Genomic DNA, 18,200 nt, shown 5'->3' with positions numbered 1-18,200 from the left:
GAAAATTAAAACCGGTACCTGGTTTTAATGTTGTGGCTGACCGGTGACACTATGAACAAATCAGGATGTTTACCAGTTAGGCTGTTTCAGTACTTAAGTCTGAAAGTGTGTTGTTTTTTGTCACGATCTGCCCTTTGAGTGACTCTTTGGTCTCTGATTATTTCCTGTTTTACTTTGAAATTACTCCTTTGTGTGTGTTGGTCATTTTACCTCCTGTCTTTGTTTTTTCCCGTTTCTTTGATTGTCTGCCCCGCCCCGACGTGTTTCACCTGTTCCTTTTCAAGTCTCTGTGTCCCTTCACTCCCTGTCAGTTTGTCTGTGTATGATTCCTCATGTTCTTCCCCTGCTGTTTAGTTTCCTATTGGACTTACTACCGGCGTTGGATTATCTGTTTCTGGTTTAGTTCATTTGTTTTCCTCATGTTTAGTTTTCCTGTTAACCGTGTTCCTGGCTTCCTGTGTGCCATCTCATTCACCTAACTGACTGTAAGCGTATTTTACTTATTTTTAAAGTATCTTCACTGCATCTACCTGTCTGCATGTGTGTTTGCGTTTCGGTCCTCCATGCCTTTGCCATGACAGTTTTCGTATTATCCATATAGATTATTTTATTCAGGGATTTAAATTTGACTCCTTTCCAAACTAAACAGGACCAGTCACCTTTGTGGTAGCCATTTTTTTTTTTTTTTTTTTAAAGTTTAAAGATTTTCACACAGTTTCATTGTTGCAAGTAAGGCAATTAATTGCACATACTATTTCACATAATACAATTTCTGCTTTTGTCACCCTTTCTGTCAGTATTTCACAAAATTTTATGAGGTCGAGTTCCAGCAGAAGTAACAGACATAAAAAGGTGATGAAAACCTGAAATGATGCCACAAAACATCCCTTATCAAATCCTATTTTTAACACACTGGCTGCTGCAAAGCAGGGATCAGTGGCATCCATGGCTGATGACACTGAGTTTTCCAGCAGGAATGATGGCCACGCAGGCTGCTACAGATAACTCAGAGGCAGCTGTGCAGTTTATATCCCCTGGGCTTTTTGCCACCTCATACACAGGGGACACACCCTTTGATTTGAAAGCAAAGCATTGGGCCACAGCTCAGCCTTTTCTGTCCACATATTCTTCTCCTTCATTTGTGGTTACTAGGTTTAACTTCGGTGTCAAACTAGTTTTAGGTCATTAAAGTTACATTTTTGAGAGTATGATTTTTAAAAAAAATTTTTTTTTTTGGTTCTTGGATTTAGTTATTCAAATCAGTTGCACATTAGACATAACGAGTATGCAACCCTTTGATCATGCAGGATTAGTGATGACTGCTGTCCAGGGTAATGATTCTGGTACTGATTTGTATTCGCTAGCTAGAATCCCATTGGGTGGCACTGTTGGCAAATAGGTGCTTTGACAGATCAGTCACATAATTTTATGTATAATAATATATATATTTTATTTTATTATAATTTTATTTCACTCATTATACAATTTATCTTATTGCTCCAGATCCTGCTGTGAAGTCTCTTCTTTTCCATCTGTGCCATCTCCCGTGAGAGGAGGATAAGGATTTTATTATAATATAAAATTTTGTAGTCATGTCAGAATGTACGATGAATGCGTGGTGAATCCTGTTGCTACGATGCAAATAGAAAAAAGACAATGGAAGCGAAGACATCCCGGCAACTCTATGCACGGTAGACATGCTAACATGCATTAAAGAGGAGGAGGTGAGTGTGAAGCTGATCAATGCAAGGAAAAGAGGGATATACTGTATGAAGTATCTGCACTTGTAGGGTCCAGTGAAAGAGGGCCTGTGGAGTCCAGCACTGGTCATCCATGGCTTGCCTGCATGTTTTCTCTGTTTGAGATCCCAGCATAACTTCTGTCCCGCTACTCTGTGGTGGTGCCATTCGGTTGCACCTTCTTCCCCTCCAAATGGTTTCAGGCTCATATAGTGTAAACACATTCCTCACAACAGCTGACCTGGAATGTGAGTTGTGCATTGGGATGTTGCTGATCAAAAGCCCCGATGGATTAGGCCGAGGATTGTATCCTGACGGTTAGGGAGGTCCAGCTAGTTGCTGGAAGTGTGGAATGCAGCACCCATTAGATGGCCTTTTTGTGCTCTCTTAGAGGAGTTTTGGTCTTAAGTAACGTTTTGAAGACTGAAAATGCATATGCGATGTGTTTTCTAAACATGGGTCATATTCACTACCATATTTTATTTCAACCCACTTAAAAATATAATCATTTGCAGATGATGTTGCTGAATAGACCAAAAATGGCGCTTTCCTTTGTCAAGTGCATATTATTGCTTCCTTATAAATTTGAAGAAAGCAGATTTTGGCATTAGATAGTAACTTATCACCAAGGTGAAATTCTCTGTCTGTCAGCATCACTGTTGTGGATGTGGTTAGAGACTGAGGCTGAACACTGCACTGCAAACACGTGGGTTACACAGTTCCTGCTAGCTGGGTGCTTTAGATCTAGACAAAAAAAGTTGGCACTGCATTGTAGCCAGTTTGAATTGTTTAGTACCTGCTCTGCAGCCTGAATAAACTGCTTCTGTAACCTAAAAATTGGCCTATTCCCTTGCCTTCAGTGTATTGTATCTGGGGCTGTTAAACAAGTGCTCCCATAAGGCCCCTCCTCCTTTTCTCCACCCTTCTCTCTGCTCTCTTATCTCCTTCTCTCACAGGCTCATTCTTGCATTACATATTTTTCCTTCCCTCCCTCTCCTTTGTCCATTTAGTCTTTCTTTTGTGGTGACCAACACCAATCCCCTGATGTTTTTCCTTAGTCTCCCTACATTCCCTTTGTACTATAAAAGCAGACAACTATTGTAAAGTTGCTCCATGATGGCCCTCTACTTCCCATCCTAATTACCTTCTTAAATCCCATCCTACAATTCCCTCCCTTCTTCCCTCAGTCCCTCCTTATTTTATCTTTCACTCCATGTAGCTCCCTCTTGCCTCCTTCTGGCTATCCCATCCCTCTCTCTCATTGTCCTCATAACTCACACAAAGCTTATAGACAGACAGACACACACACACACAGAGGGTAGGAGAGTAGAGCAAAGATATTGTTCTGCTGAACTTCTGGGACACTCAAATTCCATTGTGGTTGTCCATGAGGACTCGTGTAAGTTTGTGTATTCCTAACTCTGAAATTTTCATGTCTTTCCTTAATACCACCAAAAGGAGTGTAGAGGTATCTTAATTAAGCCTGATGTCCTTTCATCTCCCCAAAAACCCAAAAAGGTTTTTCGAGGAAATGGGGGACAAAAACACACAAATAGAGAGAATTGACGTACTATATAAACATTTTTCAGGTTAATTGGCGATTTAATAACGTGTAATAATTTGCCTGTTGACAGACTGCCAGACTTCATTTCAAATGTACTGTATATTGCAAAATATTTAATTTGAATTTTAGATTCAATTTTTTTCTAAGACACCAGATAAATCAGACTAACTCACATGGAAATGTGTAAAATCTGATGCACAACAAATCTACAAAAATATTCCATTTAGTGTAGCAAGAAAAACACATAATCTTGTGAAATTGCTAGGATGTGCCCTCAGTTCAACAAGATAGTTTTCAGCTGTATTAAACATTTCTCTTGCCTCACGCTCTAGGAACATGTGTTGGGCCTTTTTTCATTGTTTTCTAATATTTTATAGACCAAACTATTTATAGCTTAAAATATAATAAAATAATTGATTTAATTGATTATGAAAATATTGGTTTCATACCTTTCTAAAAGTGGACACTGGAAACTGCTTGTCACATGCTGTCTCCTACCATCAGTCAACATTAATTTCCTTAAGTTACGACCACAATCTTTCCTGAATCTTGAACAAGTACTTTTACTTGCCTAAGTAGGCACACGTTTGATGATAAATTTATACAGTATTTTCCAGTTTGTATGTATCAATGTTTTTCTCTCCTTCTTTTCGTCTTTTTTCTAATGCACTGTGTTGCTCCTGAAGTGCCATTTAAGGTTTATGTACCCCTTTCTTTGTCCCATTTTACCATTTAATGTGCTTTGCTCATTTTTGCAGAGGAAGGTATAGAGACACTGACACAAAGGTTAATTAGAACTTACAGAATGTTGGCCCAAACAAAAGTTTACACAACACACGCACTTGTGCTGGGAATTTTCTAAAACCCCTTGTATGACTCATTTTCTTTTTTCTTCTTCTCTTTTTTCTCCCTCTCCATCTTGTCTCCTCTCTCCTACAGCACCACTGTCTCTCTTTAATTGGCTGTCATTGTCAAATCACGGCAGTGCTGTACATGGGCATGTGTGAGTGTGCGTGTATACTCTCAGGTGTCACTGTTCATGGCAAGGGCTCCTTATTAAGGAGAATTCAAACTGTGGAGACACAATTACTGCTAGTGGGGTTCAACATGGATGTACAGGACTACATGAATGGAGAGCTCCTCAATGTTGTATAGTATGTCTTATGCCAAGTTCAGTTGTCACAGTTTCTCAAGTACTATGTAATTACATGTAAGTTCAAAGAGTAATGATATGTCATCATGGCAGTAGCAGAGAAAGGTTGATGCTTTTTTTTTCGAAATTCTTCTGCAGGCTTCGTGAACAGCAGCAGCCTAGTCAAAGTCACATTCAAGACCCTGCAAGACAAAAGTTCAAACCTTAGAACAACAAGAAAACAAAACAAAAATGTATAAGCTGTCATGCTGCTGCCACAGCCGAACGCAGTCTCAAAACTGAGGACTTTGATCCTGGTATCACCTTACAAAATAATTGTCAGGATAAAATTAAAGCAAATATGACACCTCCAGAAATATTTGTCAACATTTAAAGGAATCATGCCCTTAAACAGTTTTTTTTTGTTTTTTTTCTTGCTTGCATTAAACATCATGACGTGGAGTTAAGTGAATCGCGGGTGTAATTTGTTCTCTGTGGTATTCAAATTTCATAAACCTGCCACTTTTACTTCTGCTTCAGTTATTGATTTCTGAGAATAACCTTTGAGAACTAAAGAGAGTGTGTCTGAAATCTTTGCAGAGACAGTGACAACTATAGGCTTTTCCCCTAACAAAAAAGAGAGAACGTTTTTTTCTTATCACCCTTGAGCAATTCAAACATAAATAGCATTTTTGGTCTATTAAGACTTCTACTTGTGCAGACTTTGGTCTCTGTCTTTGCTATCATTAAATTCTTCCTATATTAATGATAGCAGGTCTTGTTGAATTGTCAAGAGTCTAGAAAAAAGCCCTTCAAAGAAGCTGACACCAAACTATGACAACACAAATGAGCTTGCTCACTGACACAAAGGCTTCCAAAAGTTTTCAAAAGACAACAAGGTGCACTTTTAATAATATTCCGATCTGTCATTCCAAATACATAAATTGTTTTGTGTTTTTGAAAATGCAGCCCATTTTTTTATCCATTTCTTACTTGTTAGAATGGATTATGGTCAAATTGGAAAGGACACTTGTGTGTTTTCAGCCACCAGTTTCTTTTGATATTTGCTGGTGGTCCCTATTAGAGCTGAAAGGCTGGCATTGAATATATGCTGCAGATTGAGTATAACAGGCAGGATCTGTAGATGTTGGGCAGGTCTTTGACGTGATACGAGTTGTGGGATTCATTCCAAAGTAGTTCAGGTCAGTAGTTAGCAGTTTTGAACCCACTCAAACACATGCAAATAGTATGATGGCATTTTAATGTTAACATAAAATGACATACCTCTATATTGGGCTTTCTTTTCCTCCTCGTCTTTCTCCGTTTTCATCCTTGCACACCTGAAGGCTTGGACCAGTTCATTTTGAAATAATTATAGCTAATAATAATTGAAACGTCCCTCTGGCCAATCCAATCTAGCATTTGCCATCAGTCAGTCAATGTTGCGTCCGGGACGTGGGCTGAGCGATACTTTACTTTATCATTGTAATTAAAAGGCTAGTTTAGTTGATAATGTTTAATAATGGCCTCCTGGGTCTCCACAGATGAATTTGTTCATAGTGCGACTTTTAAACCGATCTCAACTTCCCAGAATACCTCAGACCTCATACCTATACATGAACTCCGCCCATGGACCCAACAACCTGGAAGGAGAAAATGGTCTCAGATTTTATATAATATATGGTGCTTGACTGGAGATAATTGCAAGGGTGTTGTGCAAGCTCTGAAGTTCTTCCCAAAACTGGCTTGAGACATGTAGAAAATGTAGGAGTAGGCAAGCAACAAGGAATTTATGAGGGTTGTATAAAGGTGGATGTCTGAAAAGAAATCAGAACGCAAAGAGTGATTTAATGTATTTCCATGCATGCATAAAATATGTTAATACAAATTTAAATTCAAGTGCAAGTCCAAATTTTGTCAGTTGAGCTTGCCCACTCTTACAAAAATTAAAGTGTGCTGCTGATGCTAATAACCTGATAAAAGCATTAAAGAGTAACTGTTCGTAACTGGGAATTGGCAGGTAATGAATAAAAATCACACCACATTCAAAAATATACGTGAGTGGTTCCAGGGGCGAGGTGGTAGAGTATCCTAAGTTGAGTAGGAGTTTATCTCATGTTGACTGGACCCACAGTTTGGGAGTTATTGAATTTTAAGTTTGACCCTTCGCTGTAGCGCCTGTGTAGAATTCCTCCAGAACCTTCATGTACTGCCCCCTGTGTGGTCAACAGGGGGAGCTGCCTACTGTGGAATTATCTTAGTCCCACATGGTAAGTGAGAGATTGTCAGCTCTGGTAATTGCTGCAGGCAGTAAAGAAGTGAGGACATCCTGTCTGCATTTGTGACAGATATAAGCATATCTTTTCAGTTATTTCTGCTAAGTTCAGCATTTCATTCTGGCTGTTCTGTGCTGGAGATATCGACGTGGTTGGAGATCATTTTATGATGTGTGTTCAGCAAGTCAATGTGCTCTTAATGGCTCATTAGGCTAGCATACTGGCTACAAATGTAGTTAGGTGGACGAGGTGGCTGATGTTTCATATTGCGGTGCTGTGTTTAAAGGAAAGAAATTGAGGTCATCTTCACGCAATATTTCCCAAATGTGTGCTGCCAAGAGATACTGTCAGATCTAATAATGTGCTAGTGGAAGGAATTAGATAATTAAGGAATTATTAATTTATAAAATAATATGCCTTTGTGAAACCATAGATGTTTTTATGTATGTTTTCTGTTTATATTTATGGATACCACATCCATATACTTTTTACCTCTCTCAAAGTGCCTAGATAATGTTTCGAGAACCATCTGGCGGACATGGGTTTCAGTCATCAGTGATAAATGCGCCATTGCAGTTATCAAATGTGGCGTTAGTTTGCTCTGTCCCATACTAACACGTACAGCTGTGCTGCAGATGTGTGTGTCTCTGGGTGGGGGAGGGGGGTGTGTGTGTGAGTGATGACCAACCTGGCCCGGTGCAATAGAGCCTATAAGTGCAGCAGTGTGGCATCCCACTCAAGACAGCTGTTTCAGCAGGCTCTCAACTTCACGAGGCATCTGTCGCTTAAGCTCTGATACCACCTAAAACTGACCAGTAATACGATTAACTCTAAAGACATGTAATAACATAAAAAACAGACTGAGGAATTATTACGTGAAGATGCAGATACACTGTGTGCCACAGAAAATGGTTGATGCAGACAGAGCAGATTTAAAAAGAGCAACACAGACCCCTTGAGCTCCTTCATGCAGCCTTTTTCCACGAGAGTAGTAGCCAAGGCCCGCCCACATCTGGTTCACTTCCTGCAGATATATGAAGTCAGCACATTTTATTTAAATCATCTTCAGTGACTTTTTAGTCATCCCCTCTAGCGCAGCCGCTGCAAGATCCTGCACCATGGGCCACCACCGGAACACAGTGAAGACTTCAAATTACACATAATAAATGCAATATATTCCATCTATCAAATGGACTCCAATGTAATGAGCACCTCAAAGAGGCCTACCTTCATCCATTTGTTGTGATAGTCTATTACTGGGGCAACATGGGTCTGTTGCAGCATGATTTCTGAAACCACCACAAATAAGAGAGAGAACTGTCTTGTAAATGGTGACAGCAGCAGTTAAAGTTATGTCATTTGGACAAGGAAACGCGCCTGTAAAAGAAATACAAGGAGCCAGTCAGTTATATACTGTTCGTCAGCAGTAACCATCAGCATTGTTTTCACATTGTTTGATGTGTGTAATCAAAGACTGGGCAATATAACTTGATATGAGGAACATTAATCACAATTTTGCAATATTTGGGCATTTTAGAATCTAATCTGGAATGAATACAGATGCATTTTATTATTCAGTAATCATAATATGATGCATCAAAGTAATTTTTGCTGGTAACTTCGGAAACAAAATAGCAAAATAAGTATTCTAGCTTTGCATAACTATATCTGAATGTGAGAAAACATTTTGTATGAATACATTCAAATGTGTGAATGTGTAAACATTCTGCTCAAATGAATTCAAATGTTTGAATGTGTAAAAAAACATCTGAACAAATAGATTTAATTTTTGAATCCGTAAGGATATCCGTAGCCGTGCATGACATTTTGTGAACAAATAAAAAGGAACTGTACGAATAATTTCCAATGTGTGAGAGCATAAAGCAGATTTGCACAGAGGTTTGCATGAGCCAGGGGAGTTAAGCAACTCTAGCTGTTTTTTTTTTTTTTTTTTTTTTTTTTTTCCATGCAGTCTGCCAAGGGGGAGATTGCCTGCGGACCAGACACTCAAATAAGATCATTAATCAATCAATTCAGACAAACTCCAGATAAATAGACTAATTTTAACTGGAATAACTCTGGAGACCAAAGCAATGAGTCTACAGGAGGTGGGAAATCAAGTTGAGCTCCTGAATGTAATGTTAAGAGGTAAGTGGCGGCCTGCTTGTTTTTAGCTAATCATGTTAATATACATTGGTTTAACTTGCTTTGAAGAGAACATCCCTTCCCGTGATGGCTTGAAGAAATGGCTAGATTGGTGTTGTCCGCCTTACGTTGCTGATCAATAAACGTGGCGTTGACTCGCAAAAGTTAGCTATTTAGTTGATATGTTTGCAGAGATTAGCAGCAATGGGTCCACCTGTCCCCCCCCCCGAACGTGTGACGTAACGTTAGCAAGAAATACATGGACAGCGTGTGCTACGTTAGCAGTTCACGGAACAAAATGTCCTGGCCTGCTTAAACATTCACTCCTGTAGTCTAATGTGATGGGTTATTGCCAACTCAAGGAATCGCGGCATAACGCTAAATACCAGTGTGGCGTTAGCTAGATATATAATTGGCATTGTGATGTGACATTTGAAAGCTGTTACTTGCATCTATTATGTGCTACACATACTTCAAGAAGATGGTGTCCTCAACATCTCACATTGCCCCTCCTCTGCGTTGACTACATCTTTCTACCATGTGTCCAAGCATCCCTCAAAACCTTCGAAGCTTGCTGAAATGATCATCCTCTGCAGACAGCACAACCGCACTCCTGATCAGCTCTGGCAAATGGGACATCATAAATCGGCTTGAGGAAGAGGAATACCTTTTAGGTGATGTAGATGTTTACATGTACATTCAATACCTTGAGTTTCCCTGTTTTCTACAAACAAATTAGCACACTGCCCACAGATAGAAATGTGCACCTGAAAACCACATAAACTGAAGAAAGTCACCACAGTTGACGTAAATGGAAAATAACGAGTTCCTGTTAGGAGCCCCCCCCCCACACACACACACACACTTCCTATGCAGGAGTTCACAAATCCCAGGCACGTGATGCCATAATTGAATTCATAAACTTCCAGTGAACCCATTTTTTTTTTTTTAATGCATAGAAATTGTATTCATGTTGCAAGCACATGAACATTTTTTTGCTTCCTTGGGACAGAATCAAGCTGCGTGTTTACTGGTTTATAGTGCCTGGGTCTGCATGGAGGCAGTGTGAGTATTTGTGCTTTCAATTCATCGTAGGATACTGTGTGCTTATAAAGGCCAACCCGTATCACCTTAGCCATCTCCATGCAGTTACCCTCATCAGCCACAGTATAATAGTTTAATGTGTCGTTAACATTTAACTTTTTGCACAAACCTGCATGCATGTTTTTGGCACATCTATGTACATTTCACTTTTTTTCACAGTGTCCAGAACTTCTTTCATGTCCCTGTACATAACTACATTAATGACAGTAACCTGTACATACATGCTGTTACATTCCATACCAGGCAAGGGGTTCCTTTTTATATTTACATTCTTGTATAATTGCATGCCTTCCTTTGTTTTGTGTTGTTCTCTTACCTCATGTATGTTAAGCTTTTCTTTTATCCCTTTTTATGTCGTACTCTGACAAGGTAATTTCCCAAGAGGGACAGAACAGTCTGACATTAAACAAGAAACTGAATCAACACTCAACAATATCTTTAAGTACCTTTTTTACATACTGCATACCCTAAATTTTCCTTCTGCCTTTAACCCATCCTCACTATTTAGGAGAGGTATGCAACCACAGTCCCGCATCCGGGAACCAACTGTAGTTTTAATTCCAGTGCCTTGTGAAGGCTAATAGCAAGCAAGTTAACAGCTTTAAGATGAGCAGTACAGCCCAGTCACTCTCTGATACTAACTCCAAAGAAGTACTCTGACATCAACAAATGGGATAGGTAGTGTGTGCAACATGGTGAAAAAAAAATCAACCACTAGGGCAGCAAAATGGCCATGTGTTTATTCTCAAGAAACAGTAAAAACAGTACTTGTAAAAACTTTTAATTATTATAAAATATGATGAACCTATGATGAAATTTGAATTTATTTGTTTCATTGCATTTATTTGCTGTATAAATACAACTCACTGGATATAGAATGATTATATTCTCATTTTCTTCACAAATCTGTTTTTTATGTAAAACTGTAAACTGCTCATGAATGCACACTCATTAACTACAGAACTATTAAGGTGGCAGCATTATCAGGGTACAATATAGAGCCATGATCCACTAATGGAGGAATAAATGCAGTGAACACTTACAATGCAAGCTATGGGTAATGCATTAAAGAAGTCTTCCCCCGCGTTTCACTTCATTCAGTTATTTTGGTCTACCCTGAAATATATATAATCGTTCATTAATTACTCTGGGTTGCAGTATAACATTGAGATTTTTGGCTGGAATCTTACCTTAGAAAAGACTGAGAGTATTGAGTGTGTAACAGGCCAAAATTTGTGTGATTGCTTTGTAAAAGAATGTAAGTATGTGAATCTCTGTGATAAGTGGAATAAGCCAAATTTGAGTATTGGAACTTTTGAACAGGAAGCCCATCAGAATTTAACTGTTGCTTCACTACAAGAACTTTTTTTTTTCTAGGTCCGAGGTAGCTGGAATTTAATTAGTTCAGTTTTCAAAATTAGAATAACTTCAGAGAGGGGTTCTTTGTCCGGTATATTGGGCTGTTCTTTCCATCTGAGAAAGGCACCGTTTCTGCAACAGACGTGGAGCATCGAAGCAGTTTTGTAATGCACATGAGAAATCTTAACTAACTCATAATTACAACTTGAACATTTCCGCAGAAACTGTTTAATGTGGTTGTCCTAAAGCCAACTAGCCATGTGCTAAACATGACAACGTTTTTAACAGTGTCTGTAGCTGAGAAGAGATGGAGTATGCTTTAGTTATGCCCGGGGATGTGGCTTAACTACAGGGGCTGTGAAGCGGATGAAGAAAGAACTCGATACTGTGTCAAATGATGCCTCCCACTAGTCTTTACAAGTAATAAGAAGAGTAGCGCATCAAAAGTTTAGGTGGGAGTAAATAATAAATAGATGAGATTATAGTAGTGAAGTGCAAACAATTACCTCCTACCTTGCCCTGGCCTTTCTCCTTCCAACTCTATCTGGGAACCAGATGCAACCATCTTTTCACCACAGACTCAGTGGCTACATACGTGGTTTCTGCACACAGGACATTTTTTCCTCACCGTGTGTAAAATGTAGAAAACTTACAAATATTGGGTAAATAGAATAGAATAAAGTTTACTTAAGTATTTCTATTTTAGGGAAATATTGCACTGTTTAGTCTACTACATTCGACTAGTTACTTTGCAGATTTTAAATTAATACAGATTATAAATCAATTATTAAATTATGATTTATTATCAAAGGTTAAAGTAATTAAAATTAGCTCCACCTTTACCACCTGCAAGATTAAAGCAATGTACACATTAATTCATCACTAATTATAATCCATCAATATTATTTATATTTTTTTGAAATGGGCATATTTGCGTAATGTGTGTTTACTTTTTCTAATTTAAGTACATTTCATTTTCTTATTACTTCTGTACTTTTATTCAAATAAGATTTTTAATGCAGGACTTTTACTTGGAATAGTAGTTTTACTCAGTAGTATTGTAACTGTCACTCAAGTAAAATATGTGATTACTTCTTCCACCACTGGCTGGCAGGCACTGGGGAAAGTGAGTATGACTAATTCTTGAAAAAGATTGACTGTTCAGGAGGTGATTGAGACTGAACAAGCTGGAGGTACAACTGACTAAAGCCAAAGAAAAAAATTTGTACAAGAGAGATCTTCCCGAGAGGGAGGGAGAGATTTGAATGGAATACAGCCTCTGAGATGGTGACTGAGACTGAATATCTTATGTTTACAGATACCAGGTTAGTGTTTTTTTTTTTGTTGGTATTTTTTCAGTTCCTTGTGACAATGAATTTTTTTCCACCAAGTAGCCCAAGTAATTCGGTTAATGTAAGCCTAACGTTGATGGCACACTCCTCTCTTGAGCGTCAAGCAGCGATTATAGACTAACTGTATATAGATTCGAAGTAATTTGAGACAAAGCTTCTTTTTCTCCACGTAGAACATAAACCCTTGAAATATAAAAAAATCTTACTGAAATCGGCTGAGAAAAGTAAAGTGCTTTTTATCCAGTAAATCTGCAGCTCCTCATTTACTTTACCAGTCTTGACTGCTCGAAAATGGCGTAGAAGCAGACGCATAGCAGTAACATAGAACAGCGGCCATTGAAGTGTCTACGTTTCTATAGCTGATGTTGTCTCCGAACGGTTGAACTTCATGAAATGAATTGGAAATGAACTGCGTTGCAAACACCAAACTCCTTTCTCCTTTAAAGTGAAGTGTTTTCCACTTATATATCACACTTCACCTTTACAGGGCTGATGAACTGATAATAACAAGAAAATCAAATCACACCTCTGCTTTAGGGTGTTCATCATATCATCATGGGCACAACCAACATAATCACACCATTTCATACCTGTGATGAAAAACTGCCCCTGTACCTGCCAATGATAAGGATGACTTTCTTTCAATTTGTGTGTTCATTAGGATGAATTACCAGTCCAAATTTCCTGAAGTTCAAGTTTTTCAGTCTTGCATAGTCCTTCAGTGCAGCTATTTCCACATCTAATCCTCTAATTTATGAGAACAGTTGACATGTCCCTTGGGTGACCCTTTCTGCCATGTTTTCTGCTACAATTGGCCCTCTAATATGGCTTATCTCCCTTAATGTTGAAGCAGTCACCCTTTCCTTCCTTAGGTGCTGCACTTTAGCATCTTGTTGCTTCTTCACTCTTGTGGGGCAGTGACAAAGTCACGAACAGTGATTTCAGAAACACCTGTTCTTGGATATTTTGACATATATATGGTCCGTTGGCTTTGGGAGCCCTCTAGTGGCACTTTTGGGAATGGGGTGATGACGCCATCAGATGTTGGAGGTGGATGCTAATATGAGAGGATGCTGGCTGTACTTCACCAAAGCTTGAGTCCACACGTGGTAAGTCAGGTGAGATAGCTATAGTGAAGATTAGTGTAGAGCCTAGTTTGAAGCCATCAACTCTTGTCAAAGATTGATGGGTTTGGAAACTCACAACTGTAGCCTTTGTACAGTGCAGATATGGAATAATAACAGGGTGTTAGTAACTGTTTTTGGAACACAGTGTGCCTATGGCATTCCATACCTAATTGCTGGAGTTACACCTGGTTTTGGCTTCACTTCCACCATGGCATCCACAGTTCCTGGCATCATTCACAGATGCTATTAACAACAAGTTTATAGCAGTAAAGCATTCTATCAGTTATTTAAATTATACATACCATTTTTTGAGGTTTATACCATTTTTGTTTAGTCTCCGTGCATGAAGGGAAAGGTTGGACTTTACAGACATGCCACGTAATGGGTAGAACAGCTGTGCCAAACGCTGGAGTGTTACGTGCATAGGCCATATTGCTATTGGCCCAAGTCTTTTATTTTTAGATGTGGGCCACATATATCATGCTCAACATGGCCTGAGTTTGGTTATCCATTAAACAACAACAAGTCTTACTAAGCTATCGGCTCCGGCTCGGCTCAGATGACAATAGTACACTGCTAGCTGGGTTGAGTTAATTATTAATCAGAGTTCCAAATTGATAAGTGAATTGGCTATCCTTTCCCTTCCCTTTCCCTTTAAGGGTGGTGCCCTGATGTGGATTTAACGTAAATTAAATCCTGTTACATGATGTAATTACTATTTCAGATAGCCAAACACTGATATGCTGTTGTACCTACAAATCCCCTACTTTTTGTTACTGTAAACATGAGTAATATAATTGTTAGTGGAATATTCCTCTCTTGCCCCCCCCAAGCATTCTGCGCTCTAGGCAGGCGCCTATGTTGCCTATCCTACGGGCCAGCCCTAGTTCTCTGTAAAATTGTTGACAGCTATTCTGTGGATTAATGACATTTGGTACACACACATATTTTCCCCACTAGATGAATTGTAAAAACTTAACTTCCATCTAGCATGATTATAGGGTATTTATCTAATACCTTATTTGCCAGAATATAAGAATAAATTTTTTTCTAGAAATGAGGTTTGAAATAGTGGGGGTTGTCTAATATTCAAGGACTAAAAAGTGGTGTTTTCACAACATCAGAAATGATTTTTCAATGGAGAGTACTAGTGTATCACTGTCTTCTACAGAGAGTGTTTAATTATGGGTTGTTCATAAGCTTACTGTTGCTAGGCTAGCAAGTTATTTCAAGTCCATCTATAGTGCGTCTCGTAGAGTAAGTGTTTGTTGGTTCAGTCTCACCTGCAGAGTTCTCTGGAGGCTCGTGTAAGGTGTCTTGGTGCCACGGAGGAAATATATTCATGACAACTGAAAATGAGTTTATAGCATCTCCCAACTTCTTTACTGCAGAAATGACCCAGGAAAAACAGCCGAGAATTGTGGCATTCACGGATGAGGTCAAAAAGAGTCTGAAAAGGCTAACTGTCAGAGAAAATTATTTGCAATGCTACCAAGAGCCTGCTAGGAGAAGGGGTATGTGACTGATAGACAAGTTACACAAATTTGCACTTACTGTATGTCATGTTTTACTTATATGAGAAAAAAGGCCTTAATGATAAGTACTTTCTTCTCCTTGGATTAATGATACAGAGAAACATTCCAATAGGACTAGATTTTAAGTGTCACCTATCCTCAAAAAGTCTTTTTCTCAAAAGCAGATGTTGGAAATGGGGTACTTCTGCTTGTGACCAAATACCTGCAAAGCTAACAGCATCTTATCTGCGGCTGTACTTTGTGTTTAGTGCTAACTAGCAAATGTTAATATGCAGACATTATAAATATTATACTAGCATTGTCAATGTGAGCATGTTTGCAAACTGACATTAGCATTTAACTCAAGACAATGATCCAAAGTACAGGCTCAAAAAGCGGTTACCAGGGCCGTAGACTCTTTGTTTTAGCCACACTTGCAGGTGAGCTCTAGGGATGGCATTGTTGGTTGGCCGGTCCACCACTTTTCTGAATGAAATTTCACAATTACTGCTGAACATAGCTTTGTTCCAGTTTGACCATAATGCACTTTACTTGTTTTCAAGAAGGCTTCTTGAGGGTTTTTTCACCTCAACATTCACTGAAATCTCTTAACCTACAGAGGCTTGTCACTGATATTCAATAACACAGGGATGTATGCCTGTAACAGCTCAACCGAATTTAACATATTACATGCTGGTGTGCCCCACATTAGGCCCAGCAGCCATGGAGCTCTTCTCAGAGGGAAATGGAGTGACTCTCAGATGCAGCCACAACTTGGATAAGAGATTTATGGTTCAGTGGTTCATGAAGACAGAGTTGGTAGATGGTATAATCACTGCAATTGATAGAAACATCCATCTTAAAGATTTCAGAACAAGACTGCAAATTTACGTACATAAAGGCCTGATTCTTTCTAATGTCTCTTTGGAAGACAAAGCGGACGACATGCGAATCATAAATATACTGTAGTGCATGCTGCTGTAGCATCACTTTATAAACTCTTGTAACAGCAGCAAAAGCATTGTAGCTGCAAAGCTAACAAACAAAAATACTTGTTAGCTAATGCTATGAAGTTCACTAGCTTCTATCTTCATAACATTATCTTCCCATTCAAGTGCATGTTTCTTGTCTTCAGCGAGGAACACAATGATGGACAAAAGTAACTTATTTTACTCAACTGATTGAGGGTTAAAGGAAAAGTATATAGCTTTATATTTCATTTTACACTTAATTTAGATTTTAGATTATTTAGTTAACAATATTATTTCTTGGTTTTTTTTTTTTGGTTTTTTTTTTCAGTTATATTTTTGACTTGTCTGATCTATTTTACAACATTTTGGTGGTATTGGGGTTCTTTACATTCTGAACCTTAACTGGAAATAGCAATATTTCCTATATTCATGCCTGGAAGAATCTTGTAATAAGACTTCAGATGCCGCTAAAGTGGACCATAGCATTTCTTAACCTTGGCATCAGTTGAACGTCTCGTCTGCCTCCCTCACTCCCATTTTTCGCATTGAGTCTATGCTCTCATGCATCATGCAAGCCAATGGAGACACTGTAGATTAACGTAAGTAGCCAGCTATCTAGCTTGTTTAATACACCTTAATTTCTTACCTTCAGAGTTTCTGAATTAGATTGTGTCAGTGTCTACAGTTGAACAATTACATTAACTAATTTCTAACTTTTGCCTTAAGTTACAGTTTTGCTAACTAATGTTAGCTAACTGTAAAGCTAACATTTGCCTTACCTAACATTAGTGAACTTGCGCTAGCTAGCTGATAGCTCACCCTTTCATTTCCAATGGCATTTCATTACTAATATAAAAGTATATTCATTTTCATAGTCAACATGAGCAAGAGGAGAGGAGATATCCAGCACTTAATAGGTGCTAAAAAAAAGAGGAAGTTGAAACTTGTAAGAATTAGGATTTAGAGATGATAATACAACCTGTATTTTCTGTGGTTGTAATGCAGGCTTAATACTGAGCAGGACAGTATGGGTGATGGGGAGTTTTACATTTCTGTGCAATTGTATGAAGGAGGCAGAGGGAGTTCACAATGACAGTCAGCAGGCAGGAAGAGGAGCAGGCAGGACCAAGTATCAAAGAAGTGAGTTGTGTGAGAAAGGAGACTACAGTTAAAGATGTATGCCATCATATTCATAATCATATCACTCCTTATTCTACAGAATATTTTCTGTAGAATCCATATGTTTTCCACATCTGAATTAATGAGAAAGATAGGTGTCACTCTAGCCTAGGCTAGAGTACCAGAACCAAAGACACTATCAACACATCTGCCTACCTCTTCGGTAATCACATGTGTTGATAGTGTCTTTGGTTCTGGTACAACATTGTGTGGGTCTCTGTTTGAGCGGAAATTATGGTCTGCTGCTGCTGTTGTTGTGTATGAGAGTGTATGTGGGTCTGACTTGCTGGCAGTTTTTTCTCTAGAGTACTTTGATGGTGACCCCTGACTACAAAAGTTGTTGTGTGGTACATGGTACATGAGCTGGTGTAATGGATTTGATTCATCATAATCTACAGACTGCAGACACTACATTAGCAAACAAGATACTATAAGGAAGACTTCAGTTCACTGAAGCGTGCGCCTACGCCGTACTGGGTACCCTTTATGCCCTGGAGAAAAAGTTGACCACCCATTGTCATTGTAAATTCGCACTCTGGTTATAACAAGAAAAGTTTCTCATTATAACATACTGAGCTGATTTTTTTTTTTTTTCCCACCATGGCAGTGATACACTGTTATACCAGCATCTATTATTACATGCAAAGATATGAATAAAGCTAATTGTGAATTGTTCTTCAGTGTAATGAACATCCTTTTTCTAATTAATGCAGCTTTTAATGTTTATTAAATGTGTCA

General features: G+C 38.6%; 1 long non-coding RNA gene across 1 annotated transcript in view; it reads left to right on the top strand.

The window, feature by feature from the left end:
* The first annotated feature begins 261 nt into the window (after positions 1–261).
* LOC120795667 overlaps positions 262–18,200 on the top strand; it is a 60,836-nt gene continuing 42,897 nt past the window's right edge. The window contains exon 1 of the long non-coding RNA XR_005708268.1: positions 262–485. This is a non-coding gene — a long non-coding RNA (uncharacterized LOC120795667). The remainder of the gene's footprint in view (positions 486–18,200) is intronic.

The sequence above is a fragment of the Xiphias gladius genome, chromosome 10 (assembly GCF_016859285.1).
Source record: "Xiphias gladius isolate SHS-SW01 ecotype Sanya breed wild chromosome 10, ASM1685928v1, whole genome shotgun sequence".
In the NCBI taxonomy this organism is placed as follows: domain Eukaryota; kingdom Metazoa; phylum Chordata; class Actinopteri; order Istiophoriformes; family Xiphiidae; genus Xiphias; species Xiphias gladius.
Note: the sequence above shows the minus strand (reverse complement) of the source record. Positions and strands in the feature narration are given on the sequence as shown.